Source organism: Ruditapes philippinarum, unplaced genomic scaffold (genome assembly GCF_026571515.1).
Source record: "Ruditapes philippinarum isolate M1 unplaced genomic scaffold, ASM2657151v2 ctg23470_1_1_1_1, whole genome shotgun sequence".
NCBI lineage: Eukaryota > Metazoa > Mollusca > Bivalvia > Venerida > Veneridae > Ruditapes > Ruditapes philippinarum.
Genome location: NW_026859545.1, coordinates 1 through 9827, shown reverse-complemented (window position 1 = coordinate 9827; position 9827 = coordinate 1). Strand labels below are relative to the sequence as shown.

The window sequence follows — 9827 nt, the reverse complement described above, 5'->3', positions numbered from 1 at the left end:
TAGTAAAAAATCAAAAAAATCTTTTTGTCTGAAGGTACCAGGCTTAGAGCTTTAATATTTGTTAAATAATATTATCTAAAGGTAATCTACCAAAGTTGTTCAAATTTTGCTTCTTGTGTCAAAATTAGCCCCACCCCGGGGGCCATAGGTTTTCCTTATATGTATATGGTAAAAACTTAAAAAATCATCTTCTCTAAATTTACAAAGGCTAGAGTTAAGATATTTTGCATGAAACATTGTGTAGTGAACCTCTAGCAAGATTGTTCAAATTATAGCCCTGGGGTCAAAATTGGTTCCGTCCGGGGGGTCATTGATTTTCATTATGTACATATAGTGAAAAAATAAAAATATTTTTGTGTGAAGGTACAAGGCATAGAACTTTGATGTTTGATATATAATATCATTTAAAGGTCCTCTACCAAAGTTGTTCAAATTTTTCCCCTGGTGTCAAAATTGGCCCTGCCCGGGGGCAATGATTCTCATTATGTACACATAGTAAAAACAGAAAATAAAACAAATGTTTTCTGAATGGGAGAAAGCTATAGCTTAGATATTTGACTTGAAATGTTGTTTGGTGGACCTGTATCAAGATTGTTTTGAATTAAACCCTTGGGTCAAAATTATGCCTTGCACGAGGGGACAATGACGTACTTTGTTGTCCTTTGATGTACAGCAGTGACATTTCGACCATGTGCACAGTTTTAGTTGTAAAATTGAACTTTGATATCAGGTGACCAGATTTTGATGATGTGACCTACTTTCTTTTCCATGAACAGCTATGAAATTTGAACCATGCGGTGGCATAGCATTTTTCTCAAATGCAATCTTGTTTTGACATTACAATTTGAAAGAATTCTCCTTAAATTATGTGTATTGTCTGAATTTAGAAGAAAGTAGTCCGGCAAGACAGCAGTGAAAATACGGAAAATATATTTCACTACAGTGGAAAATAGCTTTTTACAGTGAAAATACTAAAATTGAAAATACGCATTTTATTTCATCAGTATTTCTCAATATTTCACTTATAAGTATATGATAAAACAATTTCTTTTTGGCTTGATTTTTAGTTTCTCTATTTTTTTCATGGGTCAGCCTATAACCTCTATATGTAAACGGATAAAAGAATACCTCTATTTATTTATTTTTATTCATTTTTGTATTTATTTATTTATCTAATTGTTGTTGTTGTTGTTGTTGTTGTTTTCTAGTGGGGGAGTAAGCAGTTGACAGTATGCAATTGACAGTAAGCAGTTGACAGTAAGCAGTAGGCAGTTAACAGTAGGCAGTAGTTAGTCAGAAGTAGACAGTAAGCAGTCAACAGTTGGCTGTCGTTTATGGAATTCCATGTTATAGTCCATGCATTTATTAATTTATCAGTGAATTCCTTTAAATGTTGTTCTAAGAATATATATGTACCTGTAAACTATTAAAGTAAATTAGGAGGCAGAAAAATACCAAGGGTCCAACCGGGTTTTGAACCACAGACCTCTTGGACACCTCAACCAATTTATTTATTCATTCCATCCCTTTCATCAAAAACAGTTTCTATGGCCATATAAGGTTTTTGCCATAGACCGCGAAATACAACTTTTGTTTGGTTACTAGGATATGTTTTCATGTGTAAATGGTATAAACTTTAAATGTTTTAACGCTTAATTTTTGTTTCAGTTCCATCTGTTACTTTCCTACCAAGTGCGACATTTAGCGTCAAGGAGTTGCGACATTTAGCGGCAATCGATTTTTGTGCGACATATAGCGGCAACGTTGCGACATTTAGCGGGAGGCGATTGCGACATAAAGCGTTGATTGCGACATATAGCGTCAGCGTTGCGACATTTAGCGTTAGTTGCGACATATAGCGGCGTTGCGACATATAGCGTACATGTTGACATGTATAGGCGGCATTATAACGGGCGTATTCGTGTTTTGATTTGTTAACATGGAGAAAACAGACACTTAAGTAATATGGTCCAACTGATTTTGCCAAACTGTAAGTAGCCTTTCAAAACTCTGTATTTATAAGGCGGTGGCCCCGCAGTGGCGTTCAGTCCAACACGCGCGAATGAGTAATAATCAAATACAAATATCTTAAATCAATGTAGCATGAGAAGGACCGTCTTCGCAGCACTTAAGAGAAAAGTCACAAAACCCATTTAACACGTGTTGCGTATATGCTTATAACGACCATTGTCGAACCATATCCCTCGACAAGCAAATGCTTCATCCTGTCAAGGTCTGCACTGTTCGCTGTTGAATCAGTAGGTCAGATTTTAACTGTCAAAGCAGTTAACCCCTTGATTAGCTCACATGGTTTATACAGGTTAAGTGCTTTGTTTGCCAGATAGAGTTGCATATTTTTCTTAACTTTTCACCACTTAACAGTAAAGAAATATGCAACTCTGTCCACGCCCCTATACCGTTCACAAACTTTCGGGACGGACACTTAGACACTCGGACGGACAATGGCAACGCTATATGGGGCACAAAAATATTGAATAACACAAACAATGCTGAAACGTATTGCTGCGGTGAGTTAAGAAGGCACATGCCCCCGCGCCCCATCGGGATCTGCAACTGGCCATGCACAATAATGTATGATACATTTTACGTCGGGGGTAAACCAGAGGGTAAAATCACGGGTTAGTTGGATAGATTGTTACAGTATCCAATACAATAAATTACAAATTAACATATGAAAAGTTGAGACATCTACCGTTAACCGATTTGGACATTTATGAGCACCTAATTTGTTGCGACATTTTTCGTTAATTTTTGGACGTTTATCGTTAAAGGAGTTTTGGACATTTATCGGCGATTGAGACATTTATCGTCAATGTTTGGACATTTATCGTCGTTTGGACATTTTTCGACGTTTGGACATATATCGGCGCTACAGGCGTGAACCCGATATTAAATTCACTTAAAAATTCGCTCTTTATCATCACGACAAAATAATGTAGCTCATAATGGCAAAACTATGAGACGAGGTGGCCGAGTGGTTAAGGCGATGGACTGCTAATCCATTGGGCTCTGCCCGCGTGGGTTCGAATCCCATCCTCCTCGAGAATTTTTTTTAAATTTTTACTAAAACAGTAAAAGATCACATTTAAATTTCTCAGAAAGTTATACATCATAGAAGTTTGAAATCTGTTTGAAATGCATGCATGAACTGATTATATTATCGGACACTGGTAAAAAGAACAAGTCAAACCTTTATCCATTTGGAAACGCGGCAATTTTATACACTGCTAAATTAAGTATTTAACTCGAACATATATATGTAGATGATAAACAAATTTTATTACATGCTTTTCTGTGGTTTATAGAAATATATCAGTGATATAAAACTGGTTATTTCACTGTTTTAAACAGTGAAATTACCACTTTGATAATTTCACTGTTTTGAATTTAAGCCCCTTAATAATATGTTGTTTCAGTGAAATACCAGCGTGCACAATACTGGGTACCAACTTAATGACGTGACGTCGTAAATGACGTCACGTTGTATTATTATTTGGCGCGCTTTTCATTCAGTATTAGGTTTAATGTCTTTGTTAACGTTTCTTTGTATGTAATAAAAAGAAAATTTGTTTAGTTTAGTGTAAGATTGAAATATATTTCACCTTGTGAACACCAAAAGTTCATATTTCACTCGTGGCTGCGCCACTCGTGAAATATACCTTTTGGTGCTCACTCGGTGAAATATATTCCGATCTTACACTGAACTAAACAAATATCCTCTCTATAATAAATGTTCAAAATAAGCATGATCTCGATTTATGCTGGATAAAAAAAAGAAAGAGGCTTTTTGCTGATAATAAAATGATTTATAAAAAAACACTAGTTGTATGATTATATCATGTCTTTATTATACGAACTCTGCTACTGAGAAATGGCTTGGTATGCTTAATTAATGACCAACGAAATCTATATCTAGATATCTAACAATAAAGTTATATAGAATATGCATGCATGTATCTAAAGGGGTTATTTATAAGAAGTTAATTAATATATTAGAATTTGAATAATATATTCATACATTTCACGAGTCTCCCATATTTCATTGTCGTATAAATACTATTCCATTATTCTGAATTAATTTTTTGGTATTAGTAAATATAAAATGTGTTTATAATTTAGACATTAGTTTACCCCATTACCATAAACATTTTATCTCTCTTTTTTTTCGCGTAGTTTATGTAGTCAATAAAATTATAATACTTTGTACATAAAGTCTACATGTACATCGAATGTTTGCACGCGACGAGGTGGCCGAGTGGTTAAGGCGATGTACTGCTAATCCATTGGGCTCTGCCCGCGTGGGTTCGAATCCCATCCTCGTCGAAAGGCATTTTTTAAAATAAATTTATTTAATACATTAAAATCATCTCAAAAAGTTTTAATTAACCCATTACTTCATGAGTATTTTGTGAAAAATGGCTGTTTTCATTGAAAAGTCTCCCGTTACAAGTTCAAATTGCTATAATACTATAAAAACTGCTTCAACACTAATCAAACTTGGCACAAATGTTAACTGGACCATTGCCCTTGCAATAACATGCTCAGGCTTAAATTTTCTGTTACCATGGCAACGAGGGGACATCTCAAAATTGCCAAAAATCACTATTTTGCGTTGATTTTTTCCACCAAAATTGATTTCAAAGTGCTGCAACTTCTCAATGGGTTGAAAGAGAGTCAAATGCTTTTCAGCGTTGGTTGTTCAATCTGGGGTCATTTATAGCCTCTCACAAGTCCAAAATTTTCTTGGCGATGAGGGGGACTCCGCCCCCTTCAACGCCCCCCCCAAACAGAAGGGAGCACATCCCCCTTCTGGCAACCCCCTGATGTATCTTTTGGTTGGGGGCCGCGCCGAAAAAGTGGTCATTTTTTAATCAACATTTCTTAAACAAAAACAAGTGCTGGGGCCTAAATAAAGCATTTTTACACCATTTGAGACAACAAAAAAGGGGGGGGGTGAAAAGGCGTTAAAAGGCGTGTATATCGCGTAATGGGTTAAATGTTATTTATTGCAATGCATAAAAACTGATTAAGTCAACAAATATTTAGATAAAAAAGATGACCACGACGAGACTCGAACTCGCAATCTTCTGATTCGAAGTCAGACGCCTTATCCATTAGGCCACGCGGCCGGTTGTAAAATAAACGCTAAAATCTTTCTCCAATAAAAAAAAATAAGTAAGTACAAACACTTTTTTTTTAAATTAAGCACGACCTCGATTCAAAAAGTTTTTTGCAGATTGACATATATTGTATGATTCAATCATGTCAAAGTGCATACAAACTCTCACTGCAAACGAGTTCCGGACAAGTAATAGATCTAGTTATAGAGTTATATAAGTATATGCATGGCTGAAAAATGTGGCAACTCATAGGAAGTCCTACTAAGAAATGTCAAATGCACACAATCTCCTAAATACATACGAACTCCTACTGAAAAATGTCAAAATTCATACTATCTCCTACTGAGTAATGTCAAAATTCTTACTTACTCCTTCTGAGTAATGTCAAATTTCATACTAACTCCTACTTAGTAATGTCAAAATTCATACTAAATCCTACTGATAATTGTCAAAATTCATACGAACTTCTACTGGTGAATGTCAAAATTCATGCATACGAACTCAAACTGAGAACTGCTATGACTAATTTATGACCAAAGAATTCTCAATCAGTTATTGAGTTACATGTAAAAAGTTATAAACGTATATGCATGACTATATCTTAAAGAGTTTTTTTATAAGTACATGAACACTGTAGTTAGTTATCATATTAAGTATACCTTGTGACCAAAGTGGTAAACCTGTGTGTGTGTTTGCGTTTGTTTACCCTCGCCACCGGAAAGGAACCATATGGGCGAGCATAAGTGGTAAACCACACCGAGTGAAATTATATATACATGCATGTACATAATTATGCAAATAAAACAATTTACAAACATCGAAGAATATGTAAAATATGTACAGCAAATACTTGTGCATATTATATGTTATCATTAAAATATTTGCATTCATTTCTTATTGTAAAATTTGACTTAAACTTTATAGAAAATAATTTTTTATTACCTCCCTTTATTTACATGAAATGTTAAATTCGGTAAAATCTTTATAAATAATGCTTTTTGGAACCTACAATATTGATAAATCTTAATTTGAGCATCATATTTATGATTTAAAACCATAAAAAATTGTGTTTAAGAATCTTTAAAGTTTATAGGTACGTATTTACAAACTAAATGCGCAGATTCGATTTTATACAAATTTTGAGGGTCTGCTTTACAGAAATGTAAAACTCGAAGCTTTAGCTCAAGTAAAACATCCGTGAGATCTCCGCATGATATGGTCGTTTTTTATGACCGGCGATTTGTTGTTTTTGTATATAAAGTGTGTAAATTTCGTAAGAAAACACAATTAAACAATTATTGATCTATTAAAGGGATACTCAGGCAAATAAATGAAGAAAAAATTGATTTAAAGTACTCAAATCAAGCTAAAGTAACATTTTTATAGTCCTATCATGAATTTCTGAATAAATTCTATATATTTTGGGTTTGAAGCGTAAATATATCTAGATATATTGAACGAAATTTAGACGCCGACAGAATCAACGAGTAGTTTTAAAACAAGTCACGTGACTTTAACCCCCCCCCCCCCCCGAAAGTTACAATGGCAGGTATTGTGGATATTGTATGATCGAAACAAGTCTAAGTCATTTATTTCACATGTTCTTTAACGTTTCCAGAGTTCACCGTGGCAACTATTGTAAAATCTTAATGCTCTAACCTTACCCACGTGGGTCCAGTTAGAAAACCACTATTTTATTCTTTATAAAGGGAAAAGTTTTGTGCCTAACATATTTATCTTAATGACATTTACAGAATAATGAATGATGAAAATCAAAACAAAGAAACGAAAATTTTGCGTGTCTTTCTTTAAAGTATTGATATTTAATTAAAAATTAAAAAAACTTTTTCGACGAGGATGGGATTCGAACCCACGCGGGCAGAGCCCAATGGATTAGCAGTCTATCGCCTTAACCACTCGGCCACCTCGTCTCATGCGCACATTTGTTGTACTTTTATATTTTGTATATTATCTCGGCTACGTAAACATAATAATCTGCTTCCAGAATAAAAGAGGATTTTCCGAGTGTCCCTCTTTTTGGCCCGTTTTAGAGTTATTTCTTTGAAAAAACACACTAAAAAATACTGCTTTTTGGGCAAAATAGGACAAAAACAGAAAAATTTTAGTAATATATCTTTATTTTTCAACAATTTTGTTCATACGTCTGAACAAAAAACAAGAATAGTGTAAAAAATAACAAAAATATTAGCAGTTTCAAACATGTTCATACGTATGAACAAATTTTTTTCTCAACTTGTCAAGATTTTGTTCATACGTATGAACACTGAATAAGTTCACCAATATTTAGTATCTTTTAACAAAATTTTGTTCATACGTCTGAACAAATTACATCACATACTGAAAAACAGCACATAAATAAGACAGATGCTTCAATGTTGTTCATACGTATGAACAATTTTTGTTTAACTTGTAAGGTTTTTGTTCATACGTATGAACACTGCATCACAATCTTTTGTGGTCATTTTGAAACAAATTTGTTCATACGTCTGAACAAAAACTGACACAGAGTAAAAAACAGCCACTTCGATTTTGTTCATACGTATGAACAAAACTTTTTTTTTTTTTAATTGGCAGGTTTTTGTTCATACGTATGAACACTGGCATAATTTTGTGATTATTTTAAAACAAATTTTGTTCATACGTCTGAACAAAACTAACTCACACAGCGAAAATAGCACATTAAAGTAATTAGCATTTCAATTTTGTTCATACGTCTGAACAAAACCAACTCGCACAGTGAAAATAAAGACAAAAATAAGCCGCTTCGATTTTGTTCATACGTATGAACAAAATTTCTTTTTCAACTTGTGAGGGTTTTTTCTTACATAATTTATTATTATGATAATGAACACTGCATAATTTTATGGTTATTTTGAAACAAATTTTGTTCATACGTCTGAACAAAACAAACTCACAGAGCAAAAATAAACGACAAAAAATTAGCCGTTTCGATTTTGTTCATACGTATGAACAAAATCTTGTGAGGGTTTTTTCATAGTCATAGATGATAATAAACACTGCATAATTTCATAATTTTGTGGTTATTTGAAAACATATTTTTGTTCATACGTCTGAACAATTGTTTTGTTCAGACGTATGAACAAAAAAATGTTTTCAAAGTAACCACAAAATTATGAAATTATGCAGTGTTTATTATCATAGTAAAATATAACACATAAATTAGCAACAACTTCAATTTCAGGTTTTTGTTCATACGTATGAACACTGGCATAATTTTGTGATTATTTTGAAACAAATTTTGTTCATACGTCTGAACAAAACTAACTCACACAGTGAAAATAGCACATTAAAGTTATTAGCATTTCAATTTTGTTCATACGTATGAACACTGCATTATTTCAGTAATTTTGTGGTTATTTTGAAACGAATTTTGTTCATACGTATGAACAAAACAAACTCACAGAGTGAAAATAGCACATAAATAAGCTGCTTCGATTTTGTTCATACGTATGAACAAAACAAACTCACAGAGTGAAAAAAAACATATAAATGAGCCGCTTCGATTTTGTTCATACGTATGAACAAAATAAATTCAGAGTGAAAATAACACAAAAATTAGACACGTCTATTTTGTTCATACGTATGAACAAAACAAGTTCACAGAGTGAAAACTAGCATATAAATGAGCCGCTTTGATTTGTTCAAACGTATGAACAAAACATTTTCACAAAGTGAAAAAATGCATACAAATGAGCGGCTTCGATTTTGTTCATACGTTTGAACAAAACAAATTCACAGAGTGAAAAATAGCATATAAATGAGCTGCTTTGATTTTGTTCATACGTATGAACAAAACAAATTCACAGAGTGAAAATAGCACATAAATAAGCTGCTTCGATTTTGTTCATACGTATGAACAAAACAAACTCACAGAGTGAAAATAACACAAAAATTAGACACTTCTATTTTGTTCATACGTATGAACAAAACAAATTCACAGAGTGAAAACTAGCATATAAATGAGCCGCTTCGATTTGTTCAAAGGTAATCTCAATTACTTTGTGCTTATTTTACAAAAATGAATTTGTTCATACGTCTGAACAAAACAAACTTGCAGATGATTGAACAAATGTCCCCGAAATTGGAGAGAAAAACAAGAGGTTTTATCAACAGTAATTACATAAAATAAATACAATTTAAGATATTCTGTTCATACGTATGAACAAAAGAGTAAAACAGTGTTTAATATGAATTCAAATTTGTTCAGACATTATGATGAAGAACATTTCTTTCACAATTTGCCAAGATAAATATTTTCAAACATCAAAAATAATTACATATATTAAAAAAAAAGAGCCCGGTTTGAGCCGGGTGATGCTCCCCGAATAGGTTTTGGACACAGGAAAGTAAACATCTTGTAGTTTCAGAGTTATGTCCCTGGAAAAAGTTTGAAGTGCAATAATTCCAAAATTAGTCAAGGCAGAGTTATTGTTCTTTGCACTGCACTTCTAATCAATGCGATCTATCAACCTACTAAGTTTCTTGTTGATATCTCTTATGGTTTCTGAGTTATGTCCCGGACAATGTTCAAAATGTAAAAATGAACAAAGGGCAATAACTGGAAAAAATTTGCAAGGCGGAGCTCAAGTTCTTATGCACTGCACATCTTCCCATTGAGATCCACCTACCTATAAAGTTTCGGAT

General features: G+C 33.2%; 4 non-coding genes across 4 annotated transcripts; 2 read left to right on the top strand and 2 right to left on the bottom strand.

Moving 5' to 3' along the window:
• Nucleotides 1-2981: 2981 nt before the first annotated feature.
• On the top strand, nucleotides 2982-3063 carry Trnas-gcu (transfer RNA serine (anticodon GCU)). Its single transcript has one exon. It is a non-coding gene; the product is annotated as a tRNA-Ser (tRNA).
• A 1199-nt stretch (nucleotides 3064-4262) lies between these two features.
• Trnas-gcu (transfer RNA serine (anticodon GCU)) lies at nucleotides 4263-4344 on the top strand. The gene has a single exon. It is a non-coding gene; the product is annotated as a tRNA-Ser (tRNA).
• A 733-nt stretch (nucleotides 4345-5077) lies between these two features.
• Nucleotides 5078-5150, bottom strand: Trnar-ucg (transfer RNA arginine (anticodon UCG)). Its single transcript has one exon. It is a non-coding gene; the product is annotated as a tRNA-Arg (tRNA).
• A 1840-nt stretch (nucleotides 5151-6990) lies between these two features.
• On the bottom strand, nucleotides 6991-7072 carry Trnas-gcu (transfer RNA serine (anticodon GCU)). The gene has a single exon. It is a non-coding gene; the product is annotated as a tRNA-Ser (tRNA).
• Between the last annotated feature and the right edge of the window lie 2755 nt (nucleotides 7073-9827).